This window comes from Heteronotia binoei, chromosome 2, assembly GCF_032191835.1.
Source record: "Heteronotia binoei isolate CCM8104 ecotype False Entrance Well chromosome 2, APGP_CSIRO_Hbin_v1, whole genome shotgun sequence".
Classification (NCBI taxonomy): domain Eukaryota; kingdom Metazoa; phylum Chordata; class Lepidosauria; order Squamata; family Gekkonidae; genus Heteronotia; species Heteronotia binoei.
The window spans coordinates 34,679,642-34,693,483 of record NC_083224.1 but is presented as its reverse complement, the minus strand read 5'-3'; the positions used below and the strand labels follow the sequence as shown (position 1 = coordinate 34,693,483).

Sequence of the window (13,842 nt, the reverse complement as noted above, 5' to 3'; positions counted from 1 at the left end):
AAAGATGTATGATTTTGGTATGCAAAATGATTCTCCAAAATTAGGGTCTGTCAGATGTAGGTTTCTAAATCTCATTCCTCCCCCCCCTCACCCTCCTCTGAGGTTGATTATACCTTCCATCAGGAGCCAAAATAACATTGATCCACCCTTCCTCGCTCCTTCTGCTCCTCCCTCCTCTTTTGTTTTCCTCTGTCTTCATTTCTTTAGAATCTCCCATCTCCTTGTGCTTTCCTTCAGAGTCTTTCACCCATCTTGTACAGCCGTATCGACAGAAGTATTCCAGAGGGTTTCCTTCAACTACTGCCCTTTTGGGGGCATTCCCCCAGACCAATGTCTTGAGAGAAAGCCCATTCAGAAGAGAGAGAGAGAGAGAGAGAAGCTCTGAGGGAAAGGAGAAAATTGGTAGGAGTCAGCAAACAGTTAATGGTTTAATACTTCACAAAAAAAGTCAAGACAGACTTGTGATTCTTGATGTTAATGAAGGTGTCACACATTGTCTAGAAAAGTTGTGCCTGGCAATCTTCCTTTTTTCGGATGCCTACACCACTGACATTTCATCTCACATTCAAAGAGCACTACCTTAATGAAATGCATAATTAACATATTCTAATTGTGCTGAGCGCTGTGATGATTTTGACAGAACTCACTTTCCATGTCTAATTTGATGCTAATTTAATCTGTTCCTCTCCCGCTGACATGACCTTTCTTGATTGAGTTTCACTGAGGAAAAAAAAATTTGATGGATTGATTTATCAGCATTGCGAAGACAACAAAGGCTCAGGGTTCATGACAGAAAATGGGACAGGAACGGCCCTCCAAGCCTGTACACTCTGAACTTTCTAGCTGTAATGTCCTCCTTCCAGAGACTGCTTGTCTGATCTTCTGATGGAATTTGAGAAACGTGACATCCATGTATGGGTTTGATCTCGGCAATAAAATACAGTAAATATCTTATTGTGCCTTTGAATTCTTTGAAACACAAACTTTGTCAGCTCTTCTTTTTTGTTGTTGTTGTTCTTGGGGAAATTCTATAGGCTGGTGATGGGGAAAAAATCCAACGCAGTTGAGGGTAGACGTATGGTAAGCTGCCTCAGTGCTCCCTGTGCTATTTATTTTGACTTCATCATGTGATTCCCCCCCTCCCAGAATGTTGTTTGAGCTGTGCTGTGTGTGTATACTGTCTCTGGTTTGGTGTGAGAAAACAGTGGGGCATAACTAGAAAACACATAGACACAAAAGGTTGTAAAGTTGGCATATTGGCTTTTGCTAGAAATCTGAAGCTTTCTGTAACAATAAAAGGGCTTTTAACTATTTGGGAATCATGCAGTTTCACTTTGTGATGTTTTACAGGGGCAAATTCAGCATCCTGGCCTCTGTTTGCTTTAAGACAAATTTCCCCAAAATGTTTTTTTTAGGGGAAAAGCCAGCATGGGGTAATTGTTAGTGTGTGTTGGACTCAGACCAGAGAGAGTTGGGTTCAAATTCCCCTTCAGTCACAAAGCTCTCTGGATGACTCTCTCAGTCACCAGTTGCTTTCTTTTATCCTAACCTACTTCTGAGGGATGTTACAAGAATAAAATGTGGGGGGCTGAATGGTGTTCACTGCCTTGAGTTCCTCTGAGAAACATCAAATTAAAGATATAATGGATAAATAATAGCATGTTGGTTTTTATATCCTCCTATTTCAAAAGAAACAGAATAAATCAATCACAAACATATACGTTGTTGGAAAGCTCAATATAATTCTATACAAAGTGGATGGTTTAATCTACAGTTGTGCTTTACTAACAGTGCAGATTTTGGTACTGGGTGCAGAAATTTAATACTGGCTTTCTGGGTTTTTTTGGACAAAACACAAGTTTCTAGCCCTCAAGTTGTGACTATCTACATGAATATATTCTGGTCAGATCTCAGCAGATCCAAGTCAGAATTCTAGATACTAAGGAGCAAGGCATCAGTGGCTTGGAATAGCTCTTTCCTACTGCATATAAGCACAGAAAAATTAGGATGAACTCTGCAAAATAAGCAAATTTTCCTGTCTCGCCTGATTTGTGCAAGTTAGAGAATTCATCATTTTGGTGATACTGTGTTTTTACTGGTATCACTATTTATACACCTTGAGGGGACTGTGGTGTCTGCGGTAGTTTCCCCAGGAATAAAAAACTAACTTGTGATACAATAAAGTTTGTGTCCAGTGGCACCTTTAAGACCAACAAAGACACATGACTGAATACTGAAAAAAAGACCAACGGAGTTTAATTTGTGTGCATAGTCATTGGTTTTAAGATTCAAGCTTTGTTCCGTTGCTTCAGACTGTCGCGGCTACCCACCTGGATCTATATTTGTGATAAAATAGTATGCCTGATGAGCTTGTAAACTTGGACTCAGTCTATTTTGCAGTTGATGAAATGGATATTTCTAGAGTCATTATGTGGAGGAAAATTTCTTTTCCCACAATTCAACTTTTTTAGATATAGCCATTGTTTTCTCTTATTCTCCTATTTCCTTTTTTCCGCTTTTAAAAGAGGGGGGGGGTGTTCTCTTTTATTTCTCTTTGTAGATAAATCAATGCACTCTTTCATAACTTCGGCCCTTGCAGGATGGTGATCTAGCAGATGGATAGGAAGGTTTGGGGAGCCATTGCCTGTCTCAGAGCATCTACATCTGTCTCAGAGCATCTACAGAGTGAAATCTGAAATTTTGCAGCCCCTGCTCCTTTCAAATTTCTCTTTGATTAAAAAACAAAAAAAGGAATTGATTCAAAACAGACTCCAAATTCCTAAAAGGAGGAAATGGAACAGATTGTTCAATTTCACAAGAAATTGGATAAAGAGGAGTTAAGAAATGTTTTTCTTAGTAACACTAGATGTTTCTCACTAAAGGAAGGGGAATGACAGTCCCAGCTGATTCTCCATTCCTGCTGCAGGAAAAATCCATTGCACTGATCTAAGCACATTCTATTAAAGGAAAGGCACAAAGTGGTAAGCTGCAGTACTGCAGTCCAAACTCTGCTCATGACCTGAGTTTGATCCTGGCAGAAGCTGGGTTCAGGTATCCAGTTCAAGGTTGACTCAGCCTTCCATCCTTCCGAGGTTGGTAAAATGAGTACATAGCTTGCTGGGGGGAAAGTGTAGATGACTCAGGAAGGCAATGGCAAACCACCCCGTAAAAAGTCTGCTGTGAAAATGTTGTGAAAGCAATGTCACCCCAGAGTTGGAAATTGCACAGGGGACTACCTTTACCTTTACTTTGTATTGTGTTCAACTTGACAAAATATGGGCATTGTGAACTAGGGGCTTGAATGCAGATCACCTTTTTGGTGGAAGTTGCACTATCCCTGGTTATTGAAGCAGCATCTCTAGCGATTGCAACATTCATGACAGTGAGGTAGAACAGCACACTACAATCAAGCAATGTGCTGCAAACACTGTGGCTTGTGTGGACATAAACGTTCTGCATGTCCACCTCTGCAGTCATTTCATTGAAGGGCCACATCTGCACCCAAGGTGCTGCAATGGTGTTGCCCATGCATGACAAATTCTATGTGTGTTCACTCGAGATATTGCAAATTTTCAGGAAACCTGTTCAGCATTCAAACATAATCATGTTTGGGACTGATGATCAGACTGTGAACTGATCGGGGGTATGTTTGGATGGTATCTAGTAACTGGAACAGATACTGAACAAGTTTGCAACTGCCTGTTGGTCAGAAGCCCACTCACAGCTAATTACGGGATCCTCTGAGAGTTGGAAGTTGAGAAATAGTTCCTTTCGCTTCCTTCCCTCCAAACTGATTGTGGACAGAAGCAATGCTTTTAAGGCCTGCAATGTTAAAGGAAAAAGAGAATGTGGTGGCTTCTCTCCTTTTCTCTGCAGACCAAACTGACATTTTTTTGAGGTGGGGAGAGAAGGGAAGGGAAATTAGTTGGGTATAGGATTGTTAACTCAAGGTTGGGAAAGTCCTAGACTAGAGATGTGGGGGTGGAGCCTGAGGAATGCAGGATTTGAGAAGGGAAGGGACGTTAGTGGGTTATAGTGCCATAGAATCTTCCCTTCCAAGCAGATCCCCTTTTCTTCAGGGGAAGTGATCTCTCTCATCTGGAGATCAGCTGTAATTCTGGGAGATCTCTAAGCCCCACCTGGAGGACGTCTGCCCTAGCTGCACTTCTAATTACTACCTGCCCCAAAATATTCCGTAGTTCCCAGAATGGGAGATTAGAAGAACCTAACTATCAGCTGATCAGCTGGGAGTTAGCTCCTTATTCCTCGACTCCTAAGCCCCACCTAAAAAAACCTACCTTTTTTTGCATATATAGCAAAAATATCCAAGCAGAGGAATCAGCTGGGAGTTGGCTACTGATGGCTGTATGTAGCCTGTTCCTGTACACGAATTGGTTCCAAACAGCCATATGGCTGGTTAAGTCGATGTCTTCTTGATCACCACTGGTGAAGAGAAGTAATCTGAAGTGTCAGGTGTTCAAGCATGCCTAGTGTTCACCAGAGTGTCCATTTTGCTCTAGTGATGGTGTCATGCTTAGGAGATCTTTCTGGGCCATTTTCTTCAGTGACCGTGTGGACGATTACAGCTATTTTCTTGTTTCAGCCGATTGGAATGATGAGGATTGGAATTGAATTTGCAGTCATGCTTGTTCATCAAATGTTCCTTTTCATTAGAAGAGTTCGCTTCAGTGGAATCCTGGGCACTTTTGATAAGACAGCAAGCAAGAAAGAAAGCTGTTAGGAAATGACTTGTTCATAAGTTGCCGCAATAATTTTTGGCCTTAGTCTATCACTTGCTGCTTTTCCATTGTCATTCAAAAATGAAAATGTATCATTCCAATTGTCGTCCCATTAGAACAGAAGCCAGGCATGCCACTCTTTGTAGTTGATATACAAATTGCAGCGGAATAAGTCTGTGAACTCCTGATCCTCCTGGATTTGCCGAGGTGGGAAGTTTGTGCTTGCACGTGAGAGATGGAACAGCATTAGCAAATGGCTATTAATTTGAATGATTGAACAGTCAGCAAGGAGGGCTTTCTTATCAAGGTTCCTACAGAAGGGAAAGTGAAAATTAGTACTGAAAACACTGAGTATAAACAAAAATTGCAAGCAGTAGGCTAAGAGAGTTTGGGAGAAAGCAAAATGCGCTGGCAAATGCTTCATGCTAAGAACTTTGCAGCACTTTGCCCTTCAACAAATATGGCAGTTAATTCATGCAACTGTTTATAAATGGACAAGTCACCACAGGGTGATTTCCCCCATCCATTTCAGGAGCACCTAACATTCAGGTTGCCAGCTTCAGGTTGGGAAATACCTTGAGATTTGGGGATGGAGTCTAGGGAGGGTGGGGTTTGGGGAGTGGAGGGGAGGTATCTCAGCAGGGTCTAATCTAATGCCATTGGGTCCACTCCAAAGTAGCCATTTTCTCCAGGGGAACTGATCTCTGTCATCTAGAGATCAGTTGTAAATCCAGGAGATCACTGAGCTCCATCTGGAGGTTGACAAACCTACCTTACAGTCAGTATTCTTAGAGGAGGTGTTCAAGAGATTGGCTTGGATCCTACAGTTGCTGTTCCATCAGTGAAGGAATGGGAGCAAATTCCACCAATTTCCTCCACTCCACACACAAACTGGAGACCTCCACTTTCACCATTGTGCTGTTTGTGACTGTTCCTTGACTCCCCTGAAAAAGAATGTAAGTGGGCTGCAGTGAGAGAAGGACATAGGAAAGGTCTGCTCTGCTTTTTGATCCTATAGGATCCAAACTATGTTTTAGAACATTGGGCCCAAATTAAGGGAACCCAAAAGAAGTGTCATGAAAATGCATTGCATGCCCTCAGGATGAATTAGGCAAAGCATGAGACATGTAACTTATTTATTATCCTTTGAAGCAGAATTCAGATATATTTGAAAGGACTAGAATGAAATGATGGCCGTTTTCCCACTTACCTTACCCCAGAGCGACGTCCCTCTTCACCGCGCTGCGTCTGCGCGGATTTCGCACAAACTGCTGCGCAGCACCAGGAACAGCCGCGTAGTCCCGGGGCTTTTGCATCGCAAATGTAAACCGCCAAAAAGCAGTTTACATTTGCGACGCAAAAGCCCCGGGACTACGCGGCTCTTCCTGGTGATGTGCAGCAGTTTGTGTGAAATCCGCACAGACGCAGCGCGGTGAAGAGGGACGTCGCTCCGGGGTAAGGTAAGTGGGAAAACGGCCGATGTGTTGAGTGAAGGAAGGAAAGGAAGCTGAGTGGTGGAAAATTGGGATTAGGAACAGCAGGGAAGCACTGGCTTTGAACGCTGGAATCTCTGTCCAAATCATCATGATCACCACACACAACTAATTATTAATTAGGTCGCGTTATCTAAATATGTGAAACCTTTAACATTTTACAGTGAATGCATATTTAAACACACCTGTTTATAAGACACATTCATTTTACAAATGGAACTGAGGACCAACACGTGGGATTTAAATCATACATTCAGCTGTACATGCATTGAATATAACATGAGATTTACTCAACACATATATAAACAAAAATCAAGGACACTGTGTACATGGGTTGTAGATGGATTCACTGCAACTTGTGAGGAAGGCTTCTGTCAATTGGTTTAATGCAGCCAGATCTTACTGGCTGTATATTGTCATGCTGTTATTCCATTTATTATTTGATCCCCAATTGACTGGGATTGTCCATGTAACATATGCAGGAATCATTGCTCCTACTCTGACCTTAATTGCCCTCAGTGACGTCATGACATAGGTAGACCTGATTGGCTGTTTAGCATTGCTACAACATCCCAAAGCTTGTCAGAGACAATGATAATTCATTGATGGAGGATAATAGCCAGACCCATATAAAACAAAAGAGGGTATTTATTTTTAGTTTAAGAAAAGCATATGTCTCAAGCCATCTCTTTTGGAACGCAGCAAAAGCTTTCCAAGGCAGCACAGAGTCACATTGACTGCGCTAAAACAAACACAAACTAAAAATTTAAAAATAGAAAAACATGACAAGGCAGTAGAACTTCAGAAATGTAAGACTCTTTTCCTTGCCTGAACAGACATCTATGTGTCTCTGAAGGGTTTTTAAACAGAAAGTTTGTCCTTTTGATGTATCCTTTCCTCTTGGATATTCCAAGAGCCACTGTAACCAGTTCATTATGAGCATACCATTTCCTTTTTCCCTTTGTTGTTGTTATGCTATTTTTTGTATTGTTACATTTTACAGACTGACCTGGATCATATCTCAGCGTTAGCCGTGGTACACCAATGATAAGTTTGGTATGTTTCGGCTATATACTGCTCTTTGCTAAAACTACACTCACCTTATATTTGTCAAGCATTTTAAAAAACCACCGTCCCAAATGCATATGTTTGTGAGGGCTGCTGTACACAATTTTTCATTTCATGTCTGCTGTTGAAAACTGCTTCAATGTACAGGCATCCAGGGCCTTTTTTGAGCAGGAACGCTCAGAAACGCAGTTCTGGCTGGCTTGGCATCAGGGGGTGTGGCCTAATTTGCAAATGATTCCTGCTAGGCTTTTTCTACAAAAAAAGCCCTGTGTGAAACAATTTTGATGTCAGGGGTATGGCCTAATATGCAAATGAGTTCCTGCTGGGCTTTTTTGTAGAAAAATGCCATTACTCTGTGTAGAGCAAGTGTGGTGTGGTGCTTACAGTGTTGGATTAGGATCTGGGAGTAATCAGACTTGAATGCCCTTTCTGAAGCTCACTCAGTAATGACTACACGAAGTTACTCTCTCTCAGCCTAAACTATCTCAAAGGGTTGTTTTCAGGGTAAAATGAAGGCGGGCAGAATGATATTGAAAGATGCTTTCAGTCCCCACTGGGGACAAAAGTTGGGTATTTAAGTTAATAAATAATTCCAAGTGTATGGAGTTCTGCATATAGGGGTCCCAAATCCCCCGCTAGGCCTGGAGACCCCCGATTTGGAGCCTCCTCCTCCCACTGGCCATAAAAGGGAAAGCGGGGGGGGAGGGGGAGAACGGCAGCCCTTCCCACCCAGCCCCGATCGCAGCAGCCAGAGCTCTTCTGTTTTCTCAGGCTGCTTCCCGCCCCCAGTCAGCTGGCCGGTGAAGGGAGGGGAGCCCAGCCACGCCCCCAAAGGACCATGTGCCTTTGCACCTCCGGAGGTGAGTGAGTTCTGTCTCCTGCATCAGATTTCCCAGAAAGGGGGGGGGAGGGGGGGAGAGGGAAACGTCTTCTCATAGGGTATAATGGGGAATTGATCTGGAGGTTTCGGGGGCTCTGGGGGAGCTGTTTTTTGAGGTAGAGGCACCAAATTTTCAATATAGTATCTAGTGCCTCTCCCCAAAGTATCCCCCAAATTTCAAAACGATTGGACCAGGGGGTCCAATTCTATGAGCCCCAAAAGAAGGTGCCCTTATCCTTCATTATTTCCTATGGAAGGAAGACATTTAAAAAGGTGTGCTGTCCCTTTAAATGTGATGGCCAGAACTCTCTTGGAGTTCAATTATGCTTGTCACACTCTTGTTCCTGGCTCCGCCCCAATGTCTCCTGGCTCCACCCCCAAAGTCTCCTGGCTCCACCCCCAAAGTCCCCAGATATTTCTTGAATTGGACTTGGCAACCCTATCTGCATACCAGCTCACTCGGTTTCCCCTTTTTTCCAGCTAATTTTCTGCCCCCAAGATATTGAGGAGTAGGACAAAAATGCCCTCCACAAAGTGACACTCTAGGACTTTCATCTAGTCTCTATGGTAAAGATCATAGTGATTATGGGTAGCAGCAGTCACGCAGAAACAACATCACATCCTCCCCAAGCACCACTCTCCCAGGTACTGCTTTCCAGTGATCCAGAATTTGCGGTTTGGGAATCCTACTTGGGGGAGTCCCCAGACAAGTAGAAAATATATATTACTAAACCAACCACCCCAAACATAATGGCCTCATGAAGACTAAATATACTCTTGGAAGTGCAGAATAATGAGGTCTGTTAAAGATTTTAAAAAGAGAGTGGAAAACAATCAGGCTTCTCAAGCTCCTGAGCAATTGTAGAATCCTAGAATGGGAGAGTTTAGAGATAAGGGAAATTCCCCAATGGTTTTTCTCTCCCATGATTCCTCACAGACACCCATAGGCTGTACTCGTAAAAGAAGACTCAGCAATGACCAGATCTAACCCTTCCAGTCTCTCCAGTGGTTAACTGTGACTGACCATTAGATACTAGATAGCTGCAATCAGTCTTTGTGAAATAATGTCCATGGCTAGCCGCCACTTTCCCTACTAGGAATTATTCCATTTGTACAAGGCAGATACAAAACAAAATTGACCTCAGTTGAAGTATCCAAGGTTTTGGCCTCCTCTCACCAAGAAGAGTGCCCTAGACTTGGAGTCACTGCTGTGTTTACTGGCCCCTTCATAACAATGTCAGCCATCGGCGAGTTGGTAAAAAAAGAAAGAAAGAAGTCATCTTTAAGGCTGTCAGAATCTTCTGCACTGTTGCACTCCCCGACATGATATGCTAACTCCAGTACCATTTTGCAGGCAAGTTTAAGCTTAGAGGATGGGTCATGCAGGGATGTGACACCACTCCGGTTGGCTGTCTCCTTTGGGACGGAGGAATTTATGCTTGCAATTCCATTCTGTCCTTCAGTGTAAAACACAGAATTTCTTTCTCTTGCTTTGTTTCTTGTAATGCAAGGGACTTTCTCTCAACATTCTTTTCAAGCATCTTTAGATTTCCTTCTTCTCTGCCTAATCCCAATTTGATCTGTTTTCCTAGATAAGATTTGGGGCATAACCTTGAAACAGGTAAGCATTTTTAAACTCTCACTGATTTCAGCAAGAGAGTGGAACACATGCTTAAATTTCTGCTTTGGAAAGCAATGGACTTATAGCTACTTTAATTTATTTATTTGCTACATGTATATCCTGCTGTTTTCTCCCATGGGGACCCAAAGCAGCTTACCCTATGCTTCTCTCCTCCGTTTTATACTCACAACAACCTTGTGAGGGGATATTCAGGTGGGTAGCCGTGTTGGTCTGAAGCAATAGATCAAAGTTTGAGTCCAGTGGCACCTAAAAGGCCAACAATTAAGACCAGAACTGAACTTCATTGGTCTTAAAGGTTCCACTAGACTTAAACTTTGTTCTTTTGAGGTAAGTTCTTTCAGGTTTGTTCTTGTGAGGTAGAAGTTTGTGATGGAGCCAAGGTAGGTCACCCAGCAAGCTTCTATCGTGCAAGTAGGAATGTGAGCCTGGAAGTTCCTCATCAAAGGCTCCTTAGTAAGCTCGAGAGTCATGGAGTAAAAGGACAGGTCCTCTTGTGGATCAAAAACTGGCTAATTAATAGGAAGCAGAGAGTGAGTATAAATGGGCAGTCTTCGCAGTGGAGGACGGTAAGCAGTAGTGCTGCAGGGCTCAGTACTGGGTCCCATGCTCTTTAACTTGTTCATAAATGATTTGAAGTTGAGAGTAGACAGTGAAGTGGCCAAGTTTGCAGATGACACTAAATTGTTCAGAGTGGTAAGAACCAGAGAGGATTGTGAGGAACTACAAAGGGATCTGTTGAGGCTGGGTGAGTGGGCATCAACGTGGCAGATGAGGTTCAATGTGGCCAAGTGCAAAGTAATACACATTGGGGCCAAGAATCCCAGCTACAAATACAAGTTGATGGGGTGTGAACTGGCAGAGACTGACCAAGAGAGAGATCTTGGGGTCGTGGTAGATAACTCACTGAAAATGTCAAGACATTGTGCAATTGCAATAAAAAAGGCTAACGCTATGCTGGGAATTATTAGGAAGGGAATTGAAAACAAATCAGCCAGTATCATAATGCCCCTGTATAAAACGATGGTGCGGTCTCATTTGGAATACTGCGTGCAATTCTGGTCACCGCACCTCAAAAAGGATATTATAGCATTGGAAAAAGTGCAGAAAAGGGCAACTAGAATGATTAAAGGTTTGGAACACTTTCCCTATGAAGAAAGGTTAAAACGCTTGGGGCTGTTTAGCTTGGAGAAACATCTTGGGGCTGTTTAGCTTGGTGATATGATAGAGGTTTACAAGATTATGCATGGATCCAAGGTATGCATGGAGAGGTTCAATGTGGCCAAGTGCAAAGTAATACACATTGGGGCCAAGAATCCCAGCTACAAATACAAGTTGATGGGGTGTGAACTGGCAGAGACTGACCAAGAGAGAGATCTTGGGGTCGTGGTAGATAACTCACTGAAAATGTCAAGACATTGTGCAATTGCAATAAAAAAGGCTAACGCTATGCTGGGAATTATTAGGAAGGGAATTGAAAACAAATCAGCCAGTATCATAATGCCCCTGTATAAAACGATGGTGCGGTCTCATTTGGAATACTGCGTGCAATTCTGGTCACCGCACCTCAAAAAGGATATTATAGCATTGGAAAAAGTGCAGAAAAGGGCAACTAGAATGATTAAAGGTTTGGAACACTTTCCCTATGAAGAAAGGTTAAAACGCTTGGGGCTGTTTAGCTTGGAGAAACAGCTTGGGGCTGTTTAGCTTGGTGATATGATAGAGGTTTACAAGATTATGCATGGATCCAAGGTATGCATGGAGAAGGTAGAGAAAGAAGTACTTTTCTCCCTTTCCCACAATACAAGAACTCGTGGGCATTCAATGAAATTGCTGAGCAGTCGAGTTAGAACGGATAAAAGGAGGTACTTCTTCACCCACTGTGTGTTACAGAGTGTTGGATGGGCCATTGGCCTGATCCAACATGGCTTCTCTTATGTTCTTATGGATCTCCTGATTCCTAGGCCATTTTATTCCCTGACCTGGGTGGACAAGTCTTGTCAGATCTCAGAAGTTAAGGAGAGTTGGTGCTGGTTAGTACTTGGATGCAAAACTCCAAGGAAATCCAGGGTTGCTGTGCAGAGGCAGGCAATGGCAAACCAGCTCTGTTTGTCTCTTGCCTTGAAAACACTACGGGGTCACCATAAGTCGGCTGCAACGTGATGGGACTTTCCACCACTAGGTTAGGCTGAGTGTTTATGACTGGCCCAAAGTCACTCAGCAAGCTTCCATAAAACTTAAGAAATAAGAGTAGTCATGTTGGCTCAGGCCAATGGCCCATCCAGTCCAACACTCTGTCATACAGTGGCCAAAACCCAGGTGCCCTGCCACCAGGATGCCCACTAGCAGGGCCAGAACTCCAGAAGCTCTCCCACTGCTGGTCCTCAAGCTTCCATGGTAGAGTGGGGATTCAAACCTGGGTCTCCCAGATCCTAGTCCAACACTCTAACCACTGCACCTCTGTTGGTTACAAATGCTTTGCAGAAGGCCTGAGTCCCCCAGGTGGATGAGGAACTGGGGAGGTGGGAGGGTAGGGTTGCCAAGTCCCCTGCATCCTCTGGTGGGGGACTTTTCCGCACGTGCAAAGCGTGCACGACACAATGACATCATCACCCGCAAGTGACGTCATCGCGCTGGCAATGGTTGACAGATCACACCCAAAGAGTGCTTGTGAATGGTTCCTCATCCTCTTGGAGAGGAGTGACAAGTGGAGTGCCTCAAGGATCTGTCCTGGGACCTGTTTTGTTCAACATCTTTATAAATGATTTGGATGGAGGAATAGAGGGGATGCTTATTAAATTTGCTGAAGATACTAAATTGGGAGGGGTTGCAAATACAGTAGAAGACAGAAACAGGATACAGGATGACCTTGACAGACTAGAAAACTGGGCTAAAACCAATAAAATGAATTTTAACAGGGATAAATGTAAAGTTCTGCATTTAGGTAGGAAAAATCCAGTGGCTGGTTACAGGATGGGGGAGACTTGTCTTAGCAGTAGTATGTGCAAATAGAATCTAGGGGTCTTAGTGGATAATACGCTGAACATGAGTCAACAGTGTGATGCGGTGACTAAAAAGGCAAATGCAATTTTGGGCTGTATCAACAGAAGTATAGTGTCCAGATCACGTGATATGATGGTATCACTTTACTCTGCTCTGGTAAAACCTCCCCTGAAGTATTGTGTTCAGTTTTGGGCCCCACATTTTAAGAAAAATATAGACAAGCTGGAATGGGTCCAGAGGTGAAGATGGTGAAGGGTCTGGAGACCAAGTCCTATGAGGAAAGGTTGAAGAAGCTGGGGATGTTTAGCCTGGAGAGGAGATGGCTGAGAGGTGATATGATCACCATCTTCAAGTACTTGAAGGGCTGTCATATAGAGGATGGTGTGGAATTGTTTTCTGTGGCCCCAGAAGGTAGGACCAGAACCAGTGGGTTGAAATTAAATCAAAAGAGTTTCTGGCTCAACATTAGGAAGAAATTCCTGACAGTTAGAGCGATTTCTCAGTGGAACTGGCTTTCTTGGGAGGAGGTGGGCTTTCCTTCCTTGGAAATTTTTAAACAGACGCTAGATGGCCATCTGACAGCAATGAAGATCCTGTGAATTTAGGGGGAGGTGTTTGTGAGTTTCCTGCATTGTGCAGGGGGTTGGACTAGATTTATCCTGGAGGTCCCTTCCAACTCTATGATTCTATGTTGCATGCGGCCACTCTAGGCATCTCTGGGAAAACTATGGTTTTTCCGGATGCTCTAGCAATTTGGGAAGACAAAACTCCATGGTACTTATTGTACCATAGAGTGTTCCCTCCCAAACTGCTAAAATGTCTGGGAAAACCATAGAGTTTTCCCGGAAACACCTAGAGCAGCTGCACGCAACGTCACCAGCGCAATGATGTCACCCTCAAGTGATGTCATCGCGCCAGTGACGTCGGGGGAGGTTCCCCCTGCTGGCCCAATGTGGGCCTGCGGGTTGGAAACCTCCAGGGCGGGAGAACTCCCACCCGGCCTGGGGGCTTGACAGCCCT

At 43.6% G+C, this 13,842-nt stretch overlaps 1 protein-coding gene across 1 annotated transcript in view; it reads left to right on the top strand.

Annotated features, from left to right (window-relative positions):
• The window catches only part of TSHZ2 (teashirt zinc finger homeobox 2), a 503,002-nt gene that overhangs the window by 414,727 nt on the left and 74,433 nt on the right, over positions 1–13,842 (top strand). The gene's annotated exons all lie outside the window — the stretch shown is intronic.